This window comes from Onychomys torridus, chromosome 16 (genome assembly GCF_903995425.1).
Source record: "Onychomys torridus chromosome 16, mOncTor1.1, whole genome shotgun sequence".
In the NCBI taxonomy this organism is placed as follows: Eukaryota; Metazoa; Chordata; class Mammalia; order Rodentia; family Cricetidae; genus Onychomys; species Onychomys torridus.
Genome location: NC_050458.1, coordinates 31,191,917 through 31,219,073, shown reverse-complemented (window position 1 = coordinate 31,219,073; position 27,157 = coordinate 31,191,917).

Genomic DNA, 27,157 nt, shown 5'->3' with positions numbered 1-27,157 from the left:
TAGATATGGCCATGATGCAGTCCAGTTAGAACATACCCAGTTTGGTGTATCTCTCAGATATTCAGGTCTGTGGCATGACATTTGAGCTGCAGTCATTAGGTAGTGTTGTCATCTGAATGGACAATCCTATCTATGACCACTCAGCTAGGAAGGAACAGATTCCAAATGGACTCCCAAGCTCTGTAACAACTGACATTCAGTAGCAGCTCCCAAACCTGATCTAAAGTTGTGATTCTGACAAAGGTACTGGTCCCACACATAGGCTATGGTTTTTGCTGTGGGTGTGTCCCTAGAGCTTCTACTCTTTATTTGATTTGTCTTAAGGGGACTCAAAAACAGTCTGTCATCTTCTGTGTCTGAAGAAACCAACTTCAGCTGACTAGATGGGTTCAGCAGTTCATTGTAGCTGTTCAGTTCTGAGTCTCAGAGCAATAAGCTTGGAGGTACATTCCTGTGAATCTGAGTTCTAGTTGGTGGGAGCCAGATGGGTTCTTGAGTATTATTTATTTTTCAAGAATCTCTTTGTAGGAGATGAGGAAAGTGATTCCAGAAATATGAAGTGATTTTCCCAAGGACAGAAGCACTGCCTGGTGGATCTGTGTCTTCTCTCTTCTGTAGTTCAGAAGATCAGTAGATACAGGCTCAAACAGAGGAGGGAGTAGCAGAATAAATCTAAATTACTCTTAAAGTAGTTTTGCTACACTCATCTTCTCCTAATGTCCCTGATATCTTCAAATGCAAACTTGTAGTGATAGCATTTAGTAGACATACATATGTATGTATGCACACACACACACACACACACACACACACACACACACACACACACATGCATATATACACACACACATCATAAACCACTAATGGAACTTTAAGGCATAATGACTTTTTAGAAGCAAAGTAATCAGAGTTAAGACATCTAGCTCAGATTATTTCATTTATACAATTAGCTAAATAAACACTTCCTTATGAGACATAAAAGGAAGCTTAGTTCATTAAACTAATAGTATTTTCTGTGAGGTGAGGTCCATGGATGCTTGATGCTGACTGACCATTTGACTTTGTAGTATAGCAGTTTTACAATAAAAATGATATTTGTTTAGACATATCTGTGTTGGTTATTAGCTAGCTCTGTGGTATTTGTAAACATTACTTAATGCCCTGAACCCCAGTTTCTAATTTATAAAATGAAGGATAAAATACCTCCCATTTAGGATTCTTGAGGGGATTTTAGCAAGATAATGTCTCAGAGCTCTCACATTGGTGCCTGGCATCCAGAAATGACCTTCCAGTATGAACCTCAGAAAATATGCTTGGCAATAATTACTGGGTGCTGGGTTTGTGGAAAATATATTCAGCTCAAAGGGTTGTTTGTAGAATTTTGGATGGTAAAGGCAGGTAGGAATTTTGATAGCTAATTAGAGTATTTCCCCACATTTCTTCTGAAAGCTTAGACACAAAAAAATTAGAAAGGGCAGTCTCTTTTCCTAATGATGTTAAAACAAAACGAAGTCCTTTGCTTGATCATGCTTTTTCACTTTTTAGGGGAGATATTTCCACTTATTAATTTATTCAAAATTAAGTATCTTTCTAGCACTATTTGTGTGGTAAGTATAGTTCTGCACCATGCAAATATAAATTATTGGCATCACCTGCCTTGTCAAAGCTCACAAGTTTGACATTTCTCTTCCTTTCTAATAGTGAATTCACACCTCTAGCTTAAGACTGAGTAGCTGACGTCTACTGGGGGAGGGAAAGTCTCATGTTTTTTTCCCAGAAATATGGCCAGAAAGGTGACCCATGATGCCACACCCATATATTGTTAGCATGAGTTATGCTTTCTGTGTGTGCTTAAAAAAAATGATGTGTTAAAGTTGGTAGGGGAAAGTGTGTGTGTGTGTGTGTGTGTGTGTGTGTGTGTGTGTGTGTGTGTGTGAAATGTCTAAAAATACATTTTATATTTATGAAATTCCCAAAGAATTAAAAATAAGAATGGATAACTAAATAAAGAAAGAAATAAATATATTCCATATGAGGACTCCTTCTGTCCAGGTTACAACCATCCTTGTAGCTTTAAAAGTTCTCCCACTGAGAAAATAAGCAAATGTCTTTCTATCTTTCCCTTGTCTGGATTAATTTTATTAACTTCATAAATATCTTAAACCCCCATTTGAACACAATACTTCAGACTTCAACAGATTATTACAGACCATATTGGGATTATAAAATCTATTTTCTACTCAAGTTGATACTGGAGATTAATTCCTTGTCAGATTGATGTCCAGATGCATCACTTTAATTTATAATGCCCTTCCCCTTGTTCTTACAGTCTAATATTCATTTCATAACACAATATTCATTTTCTCTAGCTCTTAGTCTCCAAAGTGTTAGCAAGTCTAAGAATATTCATAAGTGATAGGTCCAAATCACCAAATCTTCTTTTGAGACATAAGGAAATTTCTTAACTGTGAGTCCCTATAAAATTAAAAAAGATAGGTCCCGGTCCCACAGCCTGGATGCCTCCAAAACAGTTCAAGCTATTCAATTGTCTCACTTATCCAGAGGGCCTGATCCAGCTGGGGGCTCCACAGCCTTTGGTTCATAATTCATGTGCTTCCATTTGTTTGGCTATTTGTCCCTGTGCTTTTGGCAATCTTGGTCTCAATAATTCACGCTCTTACAGTCCCTCCTCTTCTCAACAACTGGACATCTGGAGCTCCACCTGGGGCCTGGCTGAGGATCTCTGCATCCACTTCCATCAGTTATTGGATGAGAGTTCCAGCTCGACTGCTAGGGTGTTTGGCCACCTGATCACCAGACTAGGTCAGATCAGGCTTTCTCTCGACCATTGCCAGCAGTCTACAGAGGATGTATCATTGTGGATTTCTGGGGACCTCTCCAGCACTCTGCCTATTCCTGTTCTCATGTGGTCTTCATTTATCATAGTCTGTTATTCCTCATTCTCCCTTTCTGTTCTTGATTCAGCTGGGATCTCCTGCTCCCCTAAGCTTTCTTTCCCTCAAACGTTGCCCTTAATTGCTTCCACTGTCGTCCAGGTTGTTCATGTAGATCTCATCCACTTCTCTGTCATTGGGCGATCCCTGTGTCTTTCCTAGGGTCCCGTTTTCTAGGGCTTACACAGGGACACTTTGCTCAGCCTGGAAGGAGGGGACTGGACCTGCCTGTACTGAATCCACCAGGTTTAAATGAATCCCCAGGGGAGTCTTGTCCCAGGAGGAGATGGGAATGGAGGGGAGGGGATGGGGGGAAGGTGGGGGTGGGAGCAGGAGTGGGGAGGACAGGGGAACCCATGGCTGATGTGTAAAAATTAAAACACAAATATAATAAATAATAATAGTAATAATAATAATAATAATAGTAATAATAATAATAATAATAATAATAAGTAAAACTTAAAAAAATTAAAAAAGAAAAAAATCCAAAATTAATACAAACAAGATTCCTATTTCTGGTATATAATGACACAAAATATACTTTCCAATTCTAAATTGGAGGAATGAGGCCATAGAAAGAAAAGACCAGACCAGATAAAAATCCCCAAAGCAAACATTAAGTTTTACCACACCATGTACAGCATCTTGTGCACCTCATTGCATCCTCTGGGCTCCAATAGCATTGAATAGTTCCATTATTTCCATTCTGACATCTAGAGCAATGTAGCCTGCCAATCGTCCAGCTCCAGGATATTATATTCATATTTCTTTGGAAGATGTCCCATAGTCCTGGTATGTTCCCCATCCTGGCAATTCATTATAACTTAGACTTTAGTTAGTGACCTCTCAGATCTCCCTTACAAAGAATATGATCTTCTCACACATTTCCTGTCTTACGGCTTTCTGGAATCTAGATGTAAGCCTCTATGACCTGGAACTCCTCAACTGTCCATGCCTACAAATCAGACCCATGTGGACGATGCTGCCATATTCTGCTATTATCTGGAGATATAACTTAGCCCCATTCTGCACAGTGGCCTCTTTGTGCTTTGGCAGCTAAGCCTGGGAAGATGCTTTCCCAGGTAATTAATTATTTTCATTGGGAGAAGGCCCTTCAGCATTGTTCTCTGTTGAGTCTTTCTCTGCTGAAATGATTTTTTTTCTTTTACAGGTTGAAATCTTGGACGAAGTCTTGTCCTCAATATACCATTCATATTATTTCAGTGTGAACTAAGATGGTTTGCCTCAATTTATTAATATCTTCAATAATTACAGACTCTCTGTGTATACCTTCATTCTCTACAACTTTATGCTAACTATCCTTTCATCAACAAACTGTGCATCTTCAATGGAATTCCATTTTACTTGGTTACCTTTAACTATAAATTTAAGATCCTTAAGTACTAACCATGACACAGTGCAAATGTTGTACTGTTTTGAAATTTACTCTACTAAATAAATTAGTCTTGTGACATTTGAATTGAGCCTGACTATAGTTTTCAGGACATGGGCAGAATGTATCCAGATTCTTTGTCAGAATGCAACATTAATGGATTTTCATGCAATTCCTAATAGAGTTCATTTCCCCCTGAAACCTTGTAAACTGAGACTTGTGCTCCCCCTCTCCCCCAGAATGGACTAATTGTAGCATGCACCCCTTTTAGCCCAGTTCTAAGCCCTTCCAAATTCCTCCTGTAATCCAGTTCCAAAGATCAATAAAGTATGTAGTCATACAGTCACGCAATGGTCCCACATCTTGGTACCATTCTCTATAGTAGTTACTATTCTTGTTGCTCTGACAAAATTCCTGACAAGAGCAACTTAAGGAAGGGATGGATTGTTTTGGCTGATGTGTTGAGGTCAGATGCAGTTCATCATGCTGAGGAAGGTGTGGTAGCAGGAGTGTGAGGCCATTTGTCACATTGCTTCTACAGTCATGAAGAGATGAATGCAGGTGCTCAGATGGATTCATACTTTTACCTTTTTTATTCAATCTTGGACCCTAACTAACAGGTTGCTTATCACCCACATTGATGACAGCTATCTCCATGCAACTGAAGCTCTCTGGAAGCAAACTCCTAGACATGCAAGAGATATTGTGCCAGGTAATTCTAAATTAAGTGAATTGATTTTTAAAAAACCAAAACAAAGAACTGTGAGACACTGGATTTTGATTGTAATTTCCACCAAAATTCTTCATGATTCTCAGGCTATCAATTTCAATTGGAGGTTATACCATTAGATCTCCTGGTGTCCAAGGTGCTGAAAGCTGATTTTGAGACTTCTCAGCTTCCTAGATATGCAATCCAATCCATTATGTTTGGTGTGTGTGTGTGTGTGTGTGTGTGTGTGTGTGTGTGTGTGTGTGTGTGTATGAGTGTGTGTGTATGAGTGTGTGTGTGTGTGTGTATGTGTATGTGTGGTGTTATATGAAATTCATATATTCTATACCTGAAGGATGATAGATACATTGATGTGATTGTTCTCAGTTAAAGCATGCTTTTAGATACATTGTGTTGAGGCTAATGAGATGGCTCAGTGGTTAAAGGCATTTGCTTTCAAGTCTGATGACCTGAGTTTCAGTCCCAGGTTCCACATGGTAGGACAGAAACAACTACAAATTCTCCTCTACCCTCCACATGTGCACCATGATATAGGAATGATGCCCCCCACAAACAAACAAATAAATGATGAATGTCCCATGTCATACATGAATTATCACGCATACCCCACAAATAAATACATGAATATTTAAATAAATAAATGGATGTCCCTCACACTTCATAAATAGATAGATAGATGATAGATAAATAGATAGATAGAAAGAAAGAAAGAAAGAAAGATAGATAGATAGATAGATAGATAGATAGATAGATAGATAGATAGATAGATCGATCCTTGTGCCATGCACTGAACTAGGCACTAGGGTTGTCAAGTGCAGACAAAACTAGAATTGGTGTCATACATCATAGGATTTCTAACATATGAGGAAGAAAGAAGCTGAGAAACATTCTGGTGATTATTCATCTGAGATAAGATTTGCTAATGCATTTATATCTGTTTATGCTTCTGCCATTTCTCCATTACCCATGTGGCTCCCCCCTGGGAAGAGTTTTAAAGCTTAGACTTTGCATTATAGCATCTTATAGTATAGAAAGCCATGTTCTCCCCTGAGGACATGAGGAAGAGTGATGGCTGAGATGGAAATGGCTGAGAAAATAATGTGTATTCTAGCAACATAGCTGCTTTACCTTGAATAACTTATTTGGGTTTAATTTACAAGAAAATCTGAGTTAAAGCCACTTAGAAGTACTTTCCTTGCAGCACATAATTAGCTTTGCTTTTTAACCTTGCTGACACAGGAAGGACAGATTTTTAATAATGTTCAATTATTAAAGTGTGTATTTCTCTTTAATGAACTACTCCAAGCGGCACTCCAGAGATATTTCTTTAGCTTTTAGGAAACAGTCCTTTCTATTCTGTATTAAAGACACCGGAAACAGAGCTGGTGTGTCTGATTGAGATTCTATGGTCCATATGGAACTGCCTGTGACATGCCAGAGTCTGGTATCATACAGACCAAGTCTGACTCAGAGAGAAAGACCTTTAGAAAAACTGTTTTATATCTCTATATCATGGCATTCCAAGCCATGACCACTTCCATCTCATGCTACTACAAACACTGTCTACAGAACCACCTGTATACATACTGAAGCAGATGTTGAAGGAAAAATGGGAAAGAAGGAATCTCACTAGGTGATTATGTAAGTCCATGCCCCCCAGATTTCTCTAATGGCCCTTGGGGCAGTTCCCAGTCCCTTGAGTTGGGCGATGGCCAGGTCCTATCCTACAGAAAAAAAAAAAAAGCCCAAGATCAAGTCACAGAATCCCACCAATCCCAGGCTGCTCTCTACCCGCAAGATATCCCATATAAAGCCTGCCTTCTGCTCATTTCTTTACAGCTTCTTTCCAGAGCAGAAGCAGCCACCTTCCATCCTATGTCTTCCCCCAATAAATCTCGTGTGAGATTTGTTGTGTGGTGTGACTTTGTGGTATACCTTGGCTCCCAACTGCCAGAACACCTTTCTTCTCAGAGTTGTAATGCTTACAGATTGCATCTCTAAATGTAGCTCCTCTCTTATTCCAAGATGATAATTGTTTTACCTTCTAACATAACACAATAAATACTAGCCTGATAATTGCATGTCAACTTTGGTGGCAAGATGTGGAAACTGACATAAGTTGGTTCATAAACTAGAGAAAACATGTTTTCTGGTATAGCTTTTAAAAAAAGTTGGTAATTGGTAATTGTAGTTTCTGGCATAGTTTACTATACAGAGAATGAAGAAATATCCTAAGAGATATCTTTCTTGTCTCCTTGGCCTGACCCTTTTGAGGTTGATTTCAATTTGTATGAATTTCTTGTTTGAAAATGATTGACATAATTTTATATGTCTACCAAGAGAGAGATCTTTTATCCAACATCTTGCAGTGTTCTCTGAAATTAATGGATTATGCTGCCTTTGGCCTTCTTTGTCTACACACACACACACACACACACACACACACACACACACACACACACACTCTGGACAGGTTTAAGCTAGTTCATATAATGCAACTGTAGAAATGTAGTCAAGAGGGTAATATGGATTTTCTTAGAAAACGTGAGCTAGTATGTCTACACGGAATCTAGAATTTTAAAATGATATAGGTAGGAATCCCAAGATCCTATTTTACTTGCATACCAAAGACATAATTTAATTCTTCATCTTTGGATTATATTCTTTTTCTCTTGGTTCTTACTATGGCTCTTCTACTGACCAATTCTGAGATCTTAAAGCAAGTGTTTGGACCTCTGTCATTCATAATTTTCTCTTCTGTAAAGCAATACAGAAAATGCCTGTCCTGAATCCATACTTATTTGCTAATGCAGGAATACTTGGACATTTCAGAGGGTGACACAGATACACTGTGTTGTTTCTGTCAATGATGGGATGCATTTTTACTGGCTTTTGGTAGCTTCCTTGATTATTATTGTTATTTCTGCACTTGCCTGAAAGCTCCATGATGTCAGGGTCTAGACCCATGTAGGAACAGTTCGCACTAGAGTGACATTATGGATGGTGTATGAAAATAATTGCTGCATTGATTCTTTGTTCCATATATTTATCATCCCAAGATTTAGAACCGGCTTATAACAGAACAGAGATTTTCAACAGGGTCATGATATTTCCAGGAATGTACTCACGCAATGGTGAACTCTCAAATAACATTTTCCATAAAATTCCTTAAGGCGTTTTTATAAAAACAGTGCTGGGATATGTGTTTCATAAGTGATTCAAAATACTAAACCTATTTTATGAATTAAGTAAAAATGATTTTTAGAATCAATGACTCAATCCTCAGCTGTCTGCAATTAAAGTTCCAGATATACAGTATTGAGATGATAAGAGATTGAAAATTTGAGAAAAAACAACAACAACAACAAAAAAAAACCAAGATGACCTTTTGTTAAGAAAAACTTAAGAGGATTAACATTTGTTTGAACAGTTTTTGTTCTACATTCTTATCTTGATTTTGAAGAGAGTTCGGGACCAATTTTTGCTATACAACAGAAAACTATCACTAGGTACTAACTACATTGCCAAGTAGTGTAAATCCAACTGTTAACAATAACATCAGAGTGGAGCTAGTGAAAGCTGAAGTATGCTATTTATTCAATCAGTATCTTGACTATCATGGACAGGCATAAAGATGTCAAGTGATAATGGAGACTGAGGAAATGAATAGTTGAGAGAGGGTAGGACATTAGGACACAGATGCTAGTTATTTGGGGGTAGATCAGGAATTATAAGAAAATATCTCTCCAGCTTAAGCACCCACTATGGGACTTGCCTCTGTGGACTCTCTTGCTATCATCTTGGTGCCTGAAGCCCTGATGTTTCATATTGACTTCAATCTGGCTGCTGGTTCAAAACATGGCCCTACTCCAGACAAACCATAAAACCTCGAAGAAGTAATTCCATCACAGTGTGCCTCTCTTTTCTCATCTAGAAACTAGAAGCAATAGTTAGTTACTAGTGAAGTTCAAGTGAATAAAGCCTCAACAACAGTGCTTGACCTGCAGGATGCCATAACCCAAAGTTAGTTCATTTAAGACATCACAATGGCTTTAGTTGCTTAGAATGTACCTTAGTCACATAATGAAGCAGCTGAAGAGTTGCAGAATGCTTTATGTATAATAAGACCATGCTGCCACAGAGTGTGCTCAGGTATGGAGCTCAGAAGCTCTGCCCTGAAAAGCCTCAATCAACTTGGATATCAGGATAGCAGCAGTCCCAAGTTCTCTTCTGCCATGTGAGCAGCTCATTTCAATGCTCTGAGGGTCTCTTTCCCTCTGTCTGAAAAAGCAGCCTGCCTTTCAGGTATTGAGATGAGTTAAAAATTCAACCATTTGGTGAGGGAATGGAGGAGGTCTTTATAAATAGAAAACAAGTGGGAAGCAGTTTTATCAGAGGAATACAGAAGCACCTGGGTAGCTTCAACACACTAACATTTCATAGCTTCAAATGACTTGACTCTGATTTGGAAACTTTCATGCCCTTCAAAGAAGAAAATCTAAAGAACTCCATTGACCTCTTCCTTTTGCTTTTAATGGAAAAAATAGCTCAGAAATTTCATTTTTCTTTCCTATAATGAGCCAAGAGAGGGGGAAAAAACTCAGAGTGTTTCAAACACAGACAAATCTGAGTTCCTTTAGGGGCATTATTTTAGTCAAAATATTCTGGAAATTAAATTGTATTGTGAATAATTTACAAGTGTGTGTGTGTGTGTGTGTGTGTGTGTGTGTGAGAGAGAGAGAGAGAGAGAGAGAGAGAGAGAGAGAGAGAGAGAGGAGAACTTTACATAAAGGAAATGAAGGTCTTGAAGCCCATACAAATCCAATGCTATATCTGAGATATTTTCAAATGGCTAACTTTACAGTATTACAAGGGCAGAACTTGTTGAGTATCTGCTTAGTGTCTAGCTCTTCTGTGCCAAGAATCACCAAAGAACAAGCCAGTGGTTTTCTGTTGGAGTTTAGCTCTAGCTTTGAATTAGCCTATTAAGGGAAGCTTTGGCTGACCTTATAAATTGTTCCTTATTTTCTCACCATTGCATTTCTTTTTGCTTTGAAAATAAAAGCATCCCTAGGAATCCCTGAGGAATGTAGTTGTGTTGTTGCATATAGTAATTCCACAGCAGCATCCCCATTTCTTCCATCACTTTTTGCCTTCAATACAATATCATGGCACTTCTTCATGTATTCGGTAAGAGTCATCTGTGCCCAAGGTTTAAAGAGTCAACCCAGCAAACTTCTGTCTGCTTCTTAGAGTATAATTATTGAGTGGTAATTATCTTTTATAACTTAATGCATTCTCTGGTGGTAGGTGGATTTCCTCTGACCCCTTTCAGACTTGTCAGTCACTTGTGGTTCTTGCAGTGCTTAATCTATTGTATTCTGGACAAGGAATTGTATTTCTCCACCAAGATTGGGCAACTTCCTTACTATTGGCCTTAGTGCAATGTGGGAGGTGAAAGAAATATCATGCCATGTTGGGAGCCAACAGTTTGTGGTAAGGTGATTTTATAATTTGTAGAATATGGATGATATATTAGGTTTGAAAATTGGCCTGTAATCTCAAATAGTACAGACCAACTGTTATACAGATGTACTACCTCTCTTTGCCAAATGTTTCTCTGGCAACAATAGCAACCTGGCTAAAGACTGGCTGGAGAAGATATGGAAATTCATTATAGAGATACACCTGGCCATAGGGGTGGCAGATGTACTGTTCTGGGGGTAACAGCAAAATCATATGATTGAATATATTTTTTTTATATTATGCACCCAAAGTTCTGGCATCTTTAATTTGTTGTACTGTAAGTTGTTTTCAAGAATTGGCTTTGAAGAGTGACCCATTCCAGTACACAGTTTGGACAACTTTCATGTAATTAAATACATCAATTGGGTGACTTTCCCCTTGCCAACAAATTATCTCTTAGTCAGTGTCCTATTTTCCTCATACAGATAAACACTGTCCCAATTAATTCTCTCGTATTTTCCCTTGGTTATGCCAGGGAATATCAACTTGATCTTGCAAATCTTTAGTGTGTAGTCTTTCCATGATAGAACTCTATAAGGTAAGACTGTTATTAGGTTGAGGGCAACGAAACCCAGCCTCAAAACACCAGATTCAGGGGAATTCAGTTGCATGGTCTTCAAACAAAAGGAAATTTTCTCCCCTGGAAAAGAGTAAATTCACTCTTGCCTTGAGAAGACTTCTGAGGACTAGAAGGTTCAAGATTCTCAGCTGATTAACATACATATTCTTGTCCCATGTTAATTCCATACCCTGTCCTAGTTTGCTTTGTTTGGAGAGTCTATTCTTTACCCATCAGGTCCCTGCTTTTTGCATATGCAGTTCATTGAGACTGTTCATTTACTCTACAGTGCTTCTACCACTAGAGTCTACAATGCTGTATAGTGTGACTTCCAGATACTGGGTTGAAAACTCTTTGTATTTATCACATGTTTCTGGCTTTTTGATAAAGCTTTAATAGCAATTAACCTCACTAGATTCTTGCTGTGTGTGTGTATATGTGTGTACACAAGAGTGTGTGAGAAATACCCCACAATTCTTTACGTTCATTACTGCCAAATCTATTAAGTATCACAGTTATTCAGTCTTATTCTGATCCCATTACCTGCAGGAAGAAGCTTCTGTCATGTCACGAGCTCCACTTACCACCAGAAATGGAGTTTTTATTGCCTTCGGATCAGTGGAAAATACAATTCCCAAATCTAGTCTGCCCTGTAAGACCTCTCTTGTTACCAAAGCCTTAGGTAATATCTTCTAGAACAGAGCCTGCAGTCGAGGTTAAGTGGTATACTTTACTTAGGAAATTCAATACAAGGGTGGCAAGAATGAGAGAAAAGTGAGCTGAATCGGAGACAGGAGACACTGCAGAATAATGTGTTTGTCAAATGCCCCCTGGTTTATGGTAAGTTGTGAAGAGACCTGAAGAAGACCTTGAAAAATACATGAGTTGGCCATGTGTATTTTGGGGGTGGGCAAGCAAGGTCATGTTGACTGATGCATCACTGAAGCAGTAACCACAGGAGGAAATAGAGGACATTGAATGCATACTTTCTTCTTTCTCCTGCTCTGCCAAAGGATATAGATAGCACAGATGTTAATTTGACACACCTCTTTGGATTCTGATGGGGAATTAGGTTGCTGGAAGTCATGTGTGACTTTTCATCTAAGAGGAAGAGATGATAAGAGCCAGAAACAGGTAGAGATTGAGCATAAAAGTGCTCTACCTAGGCCATTCATTTATCTAGACTTTCATAGGACCTGTGGACAGGGAAACCTAATGCAGAGCCAATACCTGTAAGTCTGGAAGACAGTCGAGGATGAGAGACTGAGAGAATACATGTAGATACATCTAATGCATAAAGTTTTATAAGAAAATGACTAGGTTCACTTCTGGAGGAACAGGAATGCAATGGGATCCCCAGGTATTGAGGATTCATCCTGACTTAACTTTGTCAAATTGGTTTAAAATGTGTCCCTACCATAAATAGTATAGTAAAGTATATAATTATTATGTATTTAGTCTAGTCTCTAATGTAAGACCTCTCCTGTTACCAAAATCTTTAGGACAAACACTGTGTTTATCAGCATTCAAAACACATTGTATGCCTTGCTTTCTTTTGTTTTCACAATAGCCCATCAAGTTAAACACCAGTCTATTTTCAGATTATGAAGCTGGAAAACAAAGCTTTGGCAGAGTTTTCTGAATCTAACACTGAAAAGTGGTGGAATCATGATTCAAACTCATAATTCCTTGGTTTTAAAGCTCTCCTCTTAAACTCAACACAAATTGCTTTTCATATGGGAATACAGTTCAGTAAACATCTCTAGATGTTCTCTTTATATGCTCCTCCAGGAGCTTTAAATGCCCACAAAATTTGAAAATTTAACTTTCAATACACGGAGGCTTGACTGCAAAGCTATACTCAACTAAAGAAACAAAAATGTTCCACACAGACCTAGCACAGATCATCTAAATGCTGTGCCTGGTCTCTAGTACCCCCCAAATATCTCATGAGGTGTATATAACTAGGACCAGTAGTCAAATAGTGCTTCTTTCATTCAGGACATTTCTTAGCCATTAGTCATGATCACTAAATTCTTTGTTGGAGTGATCAGGATGTGAGAGGAGAGAAAAATGGGTGCTCCCTTGGCCCAGGTAAATTACAGAGCAGTTTTTTACCTCAACATCTACAAACAACAGTAACAATGCTGTGATCATTGATTGCACTGTGTTAGAATATATAATCCTGTTTCTTGGGTCTCTTCTTCATTTTGATAGACTATACGTTCCCTAAAGGTGAGCAGGATGGATGATTTTTTCTGTCATGTTTTCTTTGTGTGTCACAGGTGCATGCTACATGCCCAAATAGCTTTTACTTTGTGAACAAATCTGTGGTAGTCTACCTTATAACAGCTGAGAATTAGAGCTATTGGGAACAACTCTCCATATCTAACCTGGCATTTCTTGCATAAATATTGAATATTATAAAAATTGCAAGTCTCTGTCTTTAGATATTAGCAAAATGATACAGAATATGTGAGTTTGGCCTGAAGTCCTCCTGCACTTACAAGGTTGTTATGAAGATTAGATATTGATATCTACAGGGCTTCATCATAGAAACTCAACAAAAGTGGGTAGTGCTTATAGACCACATCCATAGAGCTCAGCCTCCAAAGTGGCATCTCATTAAAAGAAAGTTAAAATAAGAGCTAAGAAGATCTTTGTTATAGGCCATTTATCAATGTACCCATGTGTTGACTAAATTGAAGCATTTGTCTCAGTATATTAATGTTCTTAAGTCCCTTCTGTTTAGGATATAACTGATGGCAGAATAGATTATGAAGGTAAGGAACTGAGGTAGCGCATTGAAAAGGCACCTAGCATGTGTATGAGTGTCTTTTCAGTTCTTTCTCCTCCAGAAAAAGATACATGTTGAGATAATATATGATTAAAGATAATTTTACTAATGGGAAAATCACAACTTTTTAATATGTAGCTAATGACTATGCTAGTGGTTTTCATGAATGCCATGAGTTAGTGATTAATTGAGATGACTGTTGTAATAGTAATGGGAATAGAGTTTTTACTGAGAGACCAATTAGGAAGATATCTAGAGAATCTAGAATGAATAAGGACAAAAATAAGATGAGGAATATTTGTACCGTTGAAAGAAACCACCTTTGTCAGTATAGAAGTGGATTTGTTTTCTCATTTCATTATAGATTGGTATAGGTGTATATTCAGGAATATACCCTGATTACCTATGGACAGTCATTTATTTTAGGTATAGGAACAATCAAAAGAAAAAAAGTGGTGTAATGTACATTGTATAAGTAAATGTCAATGTACTGTTTAAGGTTGTTGAAAGCAGATTCTGGGAATGTGGATTCCCATTCTTGTCTCCTCCAGTGTCTTCCATCCTCAGTTAGGTTGGACCCCTGTGTCTGTATAGGGAAGAAGAAGAAGAAGAAGGAGAAGAAAAAGAAGGAGAAGGAGAAGGAGAAGGAGAAGAAGAAAAGAAGCAGCCGGAAGTATTAAAATCATTGCATTTTTGAGAACAAAGACATAGAAGATAACTCTTTATAATAATAGAGGTTACTATTTTTGTTAGTTATTACAAATTCATACCTGTGACCATTTAAGTGCTTTGGGCTTTCACCATGAATTGAAGGATGTATAAAAAGTTTATCACCATCTCAATATTCACACAAAAGCCAGTATCTGGTATGTATATGTGATCAAGAAATGTTTACTAAATTAAAAAAAACCAACAAAAATAGTATGTTGTCTCATTTATACTTCCTCTCAAGAGCAAAACATATTGGGTCTATGGGGAGGGATTTAGATAGAATAAATACCACAATACTTTAATTCTACCTCCTACTAAGTTGAATTACTTTTTGCCCAGTACATTCAAAGATTAATAGCAGCCAGACTTTTTCTTTCCCAAAAAGTTCACTAAGGACTAATACTATGAAACTCAATGATCAAAAACACAAGTAAGTATGTGTGTGTGTGTGTGTGTGTGTGTGTGTGTGTGTGTGAGAGAGAGAGAGAGAGAGAGAGAGAGAGAGAGAGAGAGAGAGATGTAGGTCAATTTCAAGACTGAATGAGTTCAGCATCGAATGTTGTGTATCATGAGGCATCCATCACACTTCTTGAGTGATGATTTATAGAGAGATATGCAGCAATCTGGTACTCATGGAGGCTCTCAGTATTGAGTCTTACTTTCTTTCAAACGAAACATTTGGGAATTAATGTGTTTTCAAACTTGAAAAAAATTTCATGATTAAAAGAATCATTCACAGAAATGGGAGTCAAATACCAGAATAATAAGGAACAAACTAAAATTGTTATGAATTTTATTTTTATATTGATATAATATGATTTTAAATATAAATCCAGTGCAAGATGAAAATTCAGTACAGGTACAATGGTAAAGTCAGAATAAATTGTCTAGCCATTTCTGCACAAAGTTACTATTTTTTTTTGTAATGAGAACATTTAAAACCCTGCTTTCTAGGTATTTTAATATATGTAGGAAATAATTATTAACTATAGTGACTCTCCTGGCAAGTTTTCTAGGCACTTACATTTCTCTCTCTCTCTCTCTCTCTCTCCTTTCCCCTCTCTCCCTCTGCCTCCCTTTCCCAGAGATGCTGACTCAGAAGGACGGATTCTGATGGTGATGAAGAGGTTAAAAGACTCACAGAATAATAATGTGAGGTATGTGATATTCCATTGTGGTTGAAATATAAATTATGTACCTTAGGACCCTTTTGCAATTCAGCCTGCTGGCACATCTTGCTCTAAAATATTATTCTGACAAGAAATGATAATATTACTAAAATTATATTGCTGTTTCTGGATTACTTTATTATTTATAAATTAATTAATCCATTTATTATTCATTCACTCATCAAACATTTACTGAGCAGCTCCAGGATTTCTGGTCAATGCTAGGATTTCTGAAAAGAATTACATCTCCCCTCTGTTAAAAAGCTTGTTACTTAAGATACAAGTAGATTGAAAATGATATTTGAATATTGGGCATAGGAAGAAAAATGACCAAAAAGAAGAAGAAATTTATTTACTCAGAGGGATAAAGAAACAGATATGTGCCAGGAAAAAGTCCGTGGTGCTTTAGTGATAATGATAAAATTATTCAATATTTAAAAATAATGACCACCACCACTAATGGCGTTGATGGTGGTGGAAGTAAATTTTCAATCATTCATGTGGCAAAAGTATAGTCAGTGTCAGTTATTAGTCTATAACACATGTCATCTTATGTAAATAGTTTTGGTGTGGTACTAGTGCAATTTGATATGAAATTCTTATTTTTTTTAGTGGTGAAATGTAAACTGATATGGCCAGTATGGAAATCAGAAACAAGATTTCTAAAATAACTGAAATAACAACTACCACATGATCCATCTACTCATGGCCACATATCCATAGGATTTTGTATCCTACCACAGAGATCCCTGTTTATTACTTCTGTATTCACAATAACAAGGAAATGGAATCAACCTACTTGTCCATTAATTCATGAATCAGTAATGAAAATGTGGTGCAGAAATACAGTGGAAGTTTTTCAGCCACAAAGAAAAATGAAATCATGAAAACTTCAGGAAAATAGACAGAAGTGAAAAACATTATACCAAATGAGACAACTTGGGCTCAGAAAGGCAGATAGCACATGTTCTCTCTCAAATCCAGGTCCCAGATGCTAATATATATATATGCAGAGTCACGTGGGAGTAAATGTGGGCAAAGGCCAGGCAACTAGCCAGATGTCATGAGAGAGTAGAAGGGTTTATAGGAAAGGGAAGGGAATGGAGTATAAGTGATAGGAAAGTACAAAGGGGAGCCTTGGAATTGAAAGAGCAGAAGGGAGGAATGCAAAGCTGTGAGTTTGTGAGGGCCCACAGAGGCTCCCTAGTAAGGCCTTACTCAAAGTCAGAAAGTCTGAGCTTGCTTTGCCCAGCAAGGCTGCATAATAAGATGATTTGGCTAAAGGCGTGGTTACCAGGTGTTTTGAAGGGTCTACACGTCTTGATACTTTATACCTTGCCCTTGAAAGGGGGAGGGCTTTTGCCCCTCCCCTTGCTGATGTATAAAAATTCTATCATGAATAAACTCAGGGCAACTGTGTATTGACCAAGAGCCCTTCTGAAGCTATCCTGTGTCTCTATCTTTTTCTTCATCTACATCTATATGTATTCCTATTATTTCTCAATTCTTCACTCCTCCATTCAAGAACCCTTTGACAGGTCAGAGCTGGTCTCTGACAGGAGTTGGAGGAGGAGCAGGATGAAGGAGATAGACCAGAATCAAGAAACTTTGAAAATGCCACAGCAAACCTGTTACTTAGTATCCTTACTGCAAAATGATAAATACATAAATAAATAAATGAAAAATAGGTCATCAAGTTATAGGTGCTACATGAAACACTATTTCATCAACAAGGATATAGAATTGGAAGACAAGATGTGATTCTATATTTACATAGTTTCCAATCATTGCACAGGGCACTCTTCATGCTCTCTTGCTACCACCACATTATGTTTAAATTCAGAATTTTTCTGTCTATATTCTTTATTAGCAAATAAGGTGTCCAGTAAGATCTTATATTTCACATTATAAAAAGAATGTAGTATTGTTTGTAACATCACACTGTTTTTTTTTTCAGACTGTCATGTTGAAGCAATATAGACTCTCTTGTATTTGTCATTTCCTAATATCATTTAGAACCAATTACCAGTTTCAACATTACTCAAAGCAGCAGCATCCTGTAAGCCACCCACAGATAGTGGCTTCCAGTGACTACTATGGCTACTGTGCTTTGTTGATGCCCATACCTCAAGTCTAAGTCAAATTATGCAGAAAAATTTGAATGATAATTTTGGTTTTGGTCATCTTAATCAACCTTTAACATTTTAGAGCACACAAGTAAAATAACACATCCTTCAAATGCTATCAGCTGTAATCCATGCATTAATATGCAACCTCTTTCAATGGAAATCATCTATTGTGTCTCTTATACCCTCACAGGCATGGAAGAATATCCTCTGAAGATTCATGCATTTATCAGAAGCAATTTTATCTTTCACCCAGAATGACTGAAAGCTGAGTTTGGGAGTGTATAGCATTACTGGCATTAACCAGAGGCAAAAGAAGGATCACCTGGAAGGTTCATTGATATTGTAGATCAATGGTTTCCAAAGTCCTTGAAGAAGATTGTTGTGGTATGTCTCATAAATGATATAGAAAAGAATCTACAATGATGTTGGTCACTTCTGTTTCAGTGTTTCAGAGTATAACTATATGTAAACCAGCCTTAAGTGCACTAGATCAGAAATGACATAACAGTTGGCAATCATGTGGACAATAGCTGATGACTAGTTTGTATGTGTAGTTTCAAGCTCAAGGGATGGCAGCAGCCTACTGTTTAGCCCAGAGACTCAAACTTGTCCTGCATCCAGTTTAAGCAACATAGTTCCAAGTCAGAACATCACTATTCTGGCAGATCAACCTTGTTCTGTCTTATGAAAGAAAATTCACACTGGCAGTTAAGAATGGTATATCTGCTTGGACGTGCTCTTTAAATTGGAGCCAGGCTCTGTAATAACTTCACAGAAAAAAAATGCCAAATAATGTGGAACATTTGTTTCATCACACATATGGAGGATGGTTGGACATAAGATTCATCCTTTAATTAGTCCACAGTCCTTCCCCAAAACTAATTACCTGGCAAACAACCCTTTACAACGTGACTGCAGTTGAGGAGGTATTTCAGATTCAAAGCTTAACAGGACAGCATGTGATGGAATGGTCAATATTATTGTTAATTTACAGAAAACAATACCAAGGACCAAAGGGCCAAGTGACTTGGTCAGCATCATATAACTCGGGCAAAAGTAGATGAAATCAGTATTGAAATCTCCAACAAATAGTCAATTAACATGAGACCATTGATGCCACATTTAATGATAATCTCTTACTAACAGGGTATTCTGTTGAATAGTGTAAGCTGAAACTAAAAAATTAAATGAATTTTCACTGATATGTTGAATGTGGCTCCCTTTAAAGATAGCTTCTTTTAAATTAAAATATTTTTAATAATTCAGCTTTTTGTTTTATTTTTATTTATGTGTATATATCTGTGTAATTCGGATTTTTGTTTTATTTTTATTTATGTGTATATATCTGTGTGGGTATAAGACATGCAGGGGCCCACAGAAGCCAGAAGGGACCAACCAATCCCACAAAAGATGAAGTTAAAGGCAGTTGCTGTGAGTGCTGCATCCTCTGCAAGAGCAGCCTGTGCTCTTAACCACTGAGCCATCTCTCCTGCTCTAACACGGTTTCCTAAAACATATTCTTTGCATTCTTCGGCCCTATCTCACAACATCCTTCAATGGTAAAGGGAGCAGTGCTTCTCACCTGCATTTCTCAGCTGAGGAACATGCAGGCCAGAGGTTTCTGTGTCTTTCTTGGTCTCACAGCTTTCATCACCGAGGCTGAGTTATTTCCCATCTCTGACTTGAAACTCATCCTCTGTGAGTATTTTACCGCTATCAAATAGCTTCTTACTCAGCATTCTTCGGGCTTAACTATTACTGATTATCATTCTTACAGTTTCTTCTATTTTTGACTCACATCCTGTTCATAGTGAGTTACTATGGAGACATGACATATTATCAGTTTCTCTGTAGGACAGTGACCTGGCATATTTAAAAATGTTCTGGGTTTCTTAGCAACTCGACAAACATTATCCGCCTTTGCTTCCCTGATCCTTTGCCTAAGTAAATGAAATTTCTATCATGGGTTGGTTTTGGGGGATGGGAATAGAGTATTTAGAAAGGAAGTAAAGATTAAACACATCAAATATAGAATCCATTTTAGCAAATGTCTGTCCCCTCTATGTTAAGGTATTTTAAAATACATAGCAATGATGCAACAGAAAATGAAGGGATTTAGAACCTACAAAATTTCAGTTCTATTTCCTTCTCTGCCATAACAACCCTGAACAGCACTAAGCCCCTCTAAGCTTCAGTTTCCTCATATCTAAAATATGACTTTATAGCCTTATACTTACTGTAGTCAATCATGATATGAAAATGGTCTGCACATGACAAACCCCGAGATACAAATGCTAGTTCTAATTTAAGGACTCATTTGTTTTTTGTTAATCTTTCTTTTGTAGAAATATATGCTATAGCAAAGGGAAAAGCAGAGGGTATGATAGAGGAACTGGAGATACTAAAGTCTTTACTGTCCCATTATGTTATGTGGGATGAGACCTACTTAGTCAAGTTCTTCAGTGTAAGGGATATGTACAGATATTGTGCCAAGAAATTCCCAACCTACAAAATGTGAGCTCTTTTGACTTCTGAAATGGAGAGCATTACAGTGAGGATGAACAGTATCCAGCAATATTTAAACATCTTGAAAGAACATAAGGAACTTTTGCGGGCTTGTTGCTCCTTCCTTATCCCTTCATCCCACTCTACTATAGGCCACTCCTACTCACTACAGACATGCAATAGAGATAGAATGTTTATACCTTTAAACACAGTGTCTACATCCAATATCTACTCCAGCACCTGCTGGCTCAGTTTTCTTGGTTATATGATGGGCATATTAATAAAATGCCCAACTCAGAGTGTTGGAAAAGGCACAGGACAGTATCTTGAACACATCATGTACCATTAACAAGCTTTGATCTTTAAACATAGTTGTTGGGTTTTTTTTTTTTTTCCTGCCTATTGACTTGACACAGGATTTCCCTCTTGTCTAGATACTTTTTTGACTTTGCCACTATGGTAACATTATTCAGGATTTGACTCTTTGGCATCTCTCTAGAGAACTCTTTTCTGATATTACTTTCAGTTTCCCTAGAAGATTTGTCTCCTTAATATCTTTGTGTAGATGTGCATACATACATCATGTCTTATACATTTGTATTATATCTTATACTATTATAAGATGATTACATTGCATTTCAGTCTTCATTGTTTACATAGGTCTCCATTTGAGTTTTATGAAGGGAAAAGAGTAGCTCATAGCTCTCTCTCTCTCTCTCTCTCTCTCTCTCTCTCTCTCTCTCTCTCCATAATATATCACAGTATTGCTGAGATGCTTGTGCATTTGTGGGTAGGCAGAAAAAGGAAGGGAAGAAAAAAGGAGGAAGAGAGAATTATAAAGAATGATCATTTGTACTGAGCAGATTGCACAAGCAAAAAGTTCAGACAGAGATTAGGCAGCTAGTTTAGATGGTATTGAAAAGGGGCGGGTCCCTAAGAGAGTCTGTAATGAATAGTAATGAACCAAACTGATTGCTAACAATTTCCTAGAAGGAATTAACTCAACAGAGTTGAGTCTATCTTTAAATGGCCCTAAGTTAAAAAAGCAGGGGACAAAGGTACTACAGAAAGTGATACCTGCCTGTCATGGCCCTCTAGCAGTCCAACATGCACTCACAGCTGGAAAAATAAACTAGTCGTAAATATGCTGTGGTTTTATAGGATTTCAAAGGAATAATCTAATGTGCCATACTTGTCCCTTTTGAGATTTTCATTAGTTTTCTGAAAAACCTTTTAACTACAAGTCTGGAAGAATGATCCTTGAGTTGGGAGGAGTTTGGTGCTGAATTGATTGAGGACAAAGGGTCAAGGTGGAATGTCTCCTAAACCTGTTTTCAAAGAATGTGCTGTTGGGCAGTGAAGATTGTTTCATCAGCTAGTTGGGGGTCAGTGGAGTCCTCTGGTTCATTAAACTTGGAGAATTTGCTTATCTCTTATCTCTCCTATGTGTGTGACGGTGCTGCCATGTGGAATACTCTGGAATAATCCCACTTGAAAAACTTCATTAACTTAAAACAAGTTCATTTTTCTCCCCAAGCTAAGCTCCCACATAATACTTTTACGGGGTGGGTGGTGAATGTCTCATCAGTGACCTCTACTTAGATTTGCTGCTCTAGAGAATTCTACTTAAATGTTGCTGCTCTAGAGAACTTATCATGGAGAATGTCAAGAGAATCTATCCGTGTATTTCCAACATTTGATTCTTACCAAACTTACCAGTTTGAGAGGTATCTTTATTACATCATGTCATTCATTTCTAGAGCAATAATCGGAAGAGGGATAATTGTTCCCACTTTACAGCTGAGGAAACGGAGGCCCAGTGTGGTTCAGATAACTGAAAATAAATGGATAAAAGATAAGTGATTAGATGTGTGAGTCACACATTGAGTAAGTGTAATTAGACAGAGGTTTCCCCAGTTTTCAAATTTCACTGATTAGCTGTGTCTTTGAGGGTTTCCTGTGAACCCAGCACTTTACTTGGTACTCCAGAGGGATTAGTAGGATAAAATCTCCAAATTCACAAAACACAGAGTGGTTGCAACAATAGACCACTGCTGATTGAAATTCTAACTGCTATAATTAAAGCAAAATCCAAGAACTTATAGGAGCTAAGGTGAACACGACTTCTGTGTGAGTCTTAATTTAAATTAGCTAAATGGGGCTGCTTCAAGTACAGGCAAATCATATCAGTGCAGGACTTGATGATCAGGTTCCCTTGTGCAAAGGGAAATCTATGCCTGGTTGCCAGTCTTGGTAAGGAGCACCTGGAACTATGTCTTTGCTCCCTTTCTGTCCATAGAAGACAATCATATCTTTGATATTGTACCATCTTCATTCAACCTTAAGGCTCAAGATAGATGCTTTGGGGAATAGAAACTCATGGATGTTGTACTGTGAGCTATCTTTGAAGGATAATTAGGCAAAGGAATGAGAGAATATGAGCAGAAGGAGAGAAGAACATAGGTGAAACCCAAGAATGAAGGACGATGTGATACTTCCAAAGACAGAGCAGGGAATTAGGACATGTTAGAGAAGAGTGACAAGAAAGACAGAGGATGGATTCAAGAATGAGTTACACAAATTTCAATGAAAATAATAAGACTGAATCCATCTCTGCAAGTTACTCAGTTTTGGCAGGATTGAGGAGAAACATGGTATGAACATGAAAGTTTAGGCCCACTACTTTAACAGAAATACACAGGGGTCATCCAGGAAGGCTAACCAAAGGGTGTGATTCTCATGTTGGAGAAAAGACACAAGAAATTCTCGTTCTTATCTGCATTTGCCTGATGGTAAAGTCATATATCACACAAATTTATGAGCTCTTTTGTACTAGACAATAGCATGAGAAAGTGTTGTGCTAGGTTTAAAAGAAATTTTTACATCTTCTTACACAAACATACCTTTCACACACCTACATTTTCCATAAATTTTTTTGCTTAATAATTTGCCTAACAAAAATTATATATTGGTTGTTCAGGAGTTAGGATTATAATATACTTACAGAACTTTGTTGACCTCTCTGTGTAGAAGACTCTGTTATGTGCTAAATATATTATTATGTAATTGTTAGTTGGTGTGGCATACTTTGAACTTCAAGAACTTGAATTTTAATAGAAAAGATAAATACATGATAATAATAAACAAATAGTTATGCAGTAGCAAAAGGCTAACATCAGGAGTCACAGAAAATGTGAATGAACCAAATACTAACCTCTGGGCAGAAATATGACCATAAACTTTAAGAGCCCAAATCATGAGCTAATTGAAGACTCTATTTTTTTTTTTTTTTTTGAGCTGAGGATCGAACCCAGGGCCTTGGACTTGCTAGGCAAGCACTCTATCATTGAGCTAAATCTCCAACCCCTGATTCTATGGTTTTAAAACTCTACAGAATGTAAAATTATCCATGGTGGCTTTAAAATTAATGTTATAAGGGGGCAAATTGGGAGATCAATTAATCTGAGATTTTTAATGTTTTATGAGATTCAAAAGGTTGTTGGTTGCTTTCAAATGTGAGTAAAGTAAAAATCACTAATTTAATCCAATGATTAGGTTCACTGAGCACCGTTTCATGTCAGTCCCTATTCTAGATTCAGTGGATACAGATCAGAGATGAAGGGCACATATCCTTTGTCTTCAAAGGACTTGTCAGCTCATGGGAGATCATGAGCATTCTGAGAAGGGTATTGGAAAATAATGTGGCTGAGTAAGGCCCAAGGACCATCTGGGAAGAAAGACAGAGTTGAACCTTGAACAGGAGTTATGCAAAGAAGAGAAGGAAATTTAGGAGGACTGGAGGCAGGTGGTAAGAATTTGGACTAGGCGAAGAAAGTGGTGGTAACACATAGTCCAGTTTCCCAGAGTGTAGTGGGTAGCCATCCAAGCCTTGGCCTGGAAGTTCCAACCCCCATTGAGGTTTCGTAATGGTCACACCCACAAGGCAGGGCTGAGGGAGGAAGCTGAAGACCCAGGATCAAGAGGAGAGGCTTCTCTTGGTTCTGGGACCCTGGACACTGGAGGTAGACCGAGCAGAGTTCTTCAGAGACACCGCCAGCTGCTGCCATGACAAGAAAGAGATAAGGCACTGCCCACAAGCCACGTGGCAAAGTATAGATTAATAGAAATGGGCTAAATATAAGAGTAAGAGCTAGACAATGGTAGGCCTGAGCTAATGGCCAAGCAGTTTAAATAATATAAGTGTCAGTATGATTATTTTATACGTGGGTTGAGGGACCTTGGGGGCTTGGTGGCACCTGGACAGAAGCTCTCCAACTACACCAGAGAGTTTGTAGTGGCAGGACAACAGAGAAAACCTGGGATATGAAACTAAAGAGATAGGCAATGACCAAGTAACAGAAGGTCTGGGATATTTATTGCACTAAGAAAAGTGATCCTTTGATATAAGTCAATGTTTTCATATTATACACCAGAGGCTTCCTGTTGGAGCATCAGATACAACCCTTGGGTCCCAGCTGAAAACCACACTCCATGTGGGAAAGGAGAAAGTCCTCAGGGAAATGGTTTTTAGATCACACCCAGTTGGTGGCAACTGAAGCCTAATAATGTTTATGCCCTATTCACAACCATCAGAAACATATACTTTTCCTGTTAGATGATTTTGAAGATTGAAAGCAGCTAAATGTGAACCTTGCAGAGAAGCATGAATACTCTTGTGCTGCAAACATGGTGACCCATGTTCTATCTTCAGAGCCCAGGTAAAAAAAGGCCTGAGGTGGTGGCATTCTTCTGTAACCCCAGCACTTTATGGCAACATGAGAGGAGTTAACCCCAGCACTCCTGTGGCAGTATGAGATGAGTAAATAGGAGAATTACTTGGAGGCTCATGAGCCAGCAAGCCTAGAATTCACAAAGCATGGCAGAAACAAGAGGTCTCTTGCTACAGAAACAACGTGGAAAGAGATAATTGACTGCTGAAAGTTATTCACACACACACACACACACACACACACACACACACACACACACACACAGTGGTGTGAATGTGCCGGTACTCATACACATGGCACAAACACATATACATATGGACAAATAAAAAAATTTAAAAGACAGTGGATTTGTGATGCTGGGCCTATTGCATTGCCTTCCTCTGGTTTGTGGAGTCTGTCTCCTAGAAACATCCCTTTCAGGAGAATAAGAGTTAAGAGCAAGAAATATTTCTGTGGAGGAAAGATGATGGCGTGCAGTTTCCTGGAGCCCACTTCTCATTTCATTTCCAGATGTGTAAACTAGGTGAGTCTCTTTACCTCTGACATATTACTTCCTTGACTGTGACATGTAGAAAATTACAAATTAAGTAATATATGCAATATATGTGGTTTATGACTCACATAGTGCTATAAAGGGACTGATACACTTGAATTTGGCTGTTTCTCAAAGGTTCATGTTGAAGACTTGGAAGTTACCTAGTAGAACTGGGAAGATGGGAGGTGGTGGAAACTTCAGGAGACAGAACCTAACTGGAGGAAATGAATCACAAGACTCATGGTCTCAAAATGTACATTGGTACTTCTTTCTCACTTTGCCTTCTGTCCACAAAGAAGCAAGCCATTTTATTCCACCACATTTACTCCACCATAAAGCTTTTTTTGTTACCACATGTGGATTTAGAAGCAACAGGGAAAAGTGATTATAGACTGACACCTCTGAAATCGTGCACCAAAATATACCTTTCTTCCTCTAAGTTGTTTTTCTGAGGTATTTTGTTATAGCAAAAGGAAGTTATTTAACACTGATACTTGTAGTGGATTTTGTTGACTATTTTTAAGGATTTTTTAATCAATTCAGAACTTTGCACTATCCAGCACGAAATGGAATGTTTTGAACAAATTAATTCAGTGTATGAATTTACTCAGTTCTTTGACCATGAAATGTAGACAGGCTAGTCCTTAAATAAGAAAACCATCCAGTAGCTTTCTCTAAAGCCTACATTTAATAAACAACCCTTTATATACAAACCAGATCTCGATAACTAACCATGGACCTTTCCTCTGTTCCTGGCACAGATATCTGTCTATACTGTTCTTAAAGTTTGTTTTCAAAGCAGATGTGTTTTCAATGAGCTTTACCTGAAAAATTCTGAAATAATCAGAACAAGTAACCATCATCTGAACAAAAGGGAAAAGACATGAGAGAAGTTTTTAAAGCCTTTCTCACATCTGAGAAATTTACAAACATCAGATGCAACTCTGTTACTTTATATAGTTAACGGGAAATTTAGTGGTTCAGTTATTTTCCCATTCTGTACCCATTTGACCCTTTATACACCCATCTATCTATCTATCTACTACCCAGATCTAAACATTCGCTTTATTCCTATACTTGTATTTATTGTCTCATTCAGCATCAGTACTCGCTGGATAACTGCACGCTACAAAGTCATGGAAAGGACTCAATCAATATGGCTGCAATGCCAAGTTTCAGTTTAGATGGTGTAGTGCCAAGTACTTTGTAGTGATGAAAAGAAACATGGCTGTATCTGGGCAAAATAAAAAAAAAAAAAAAAAACACTTTGCTCCCAAATAGTTAAAAAGCAGTATAAGACGTTACTATAAACCCTAACAGAGGACATAGTCTTGCATTCCTTCAAGATGAAGCTGTGCTGACTGTCACACATAAGAAAACATCACAGAGTTGTAGATAAACATCTCAGAGAAAAATTTT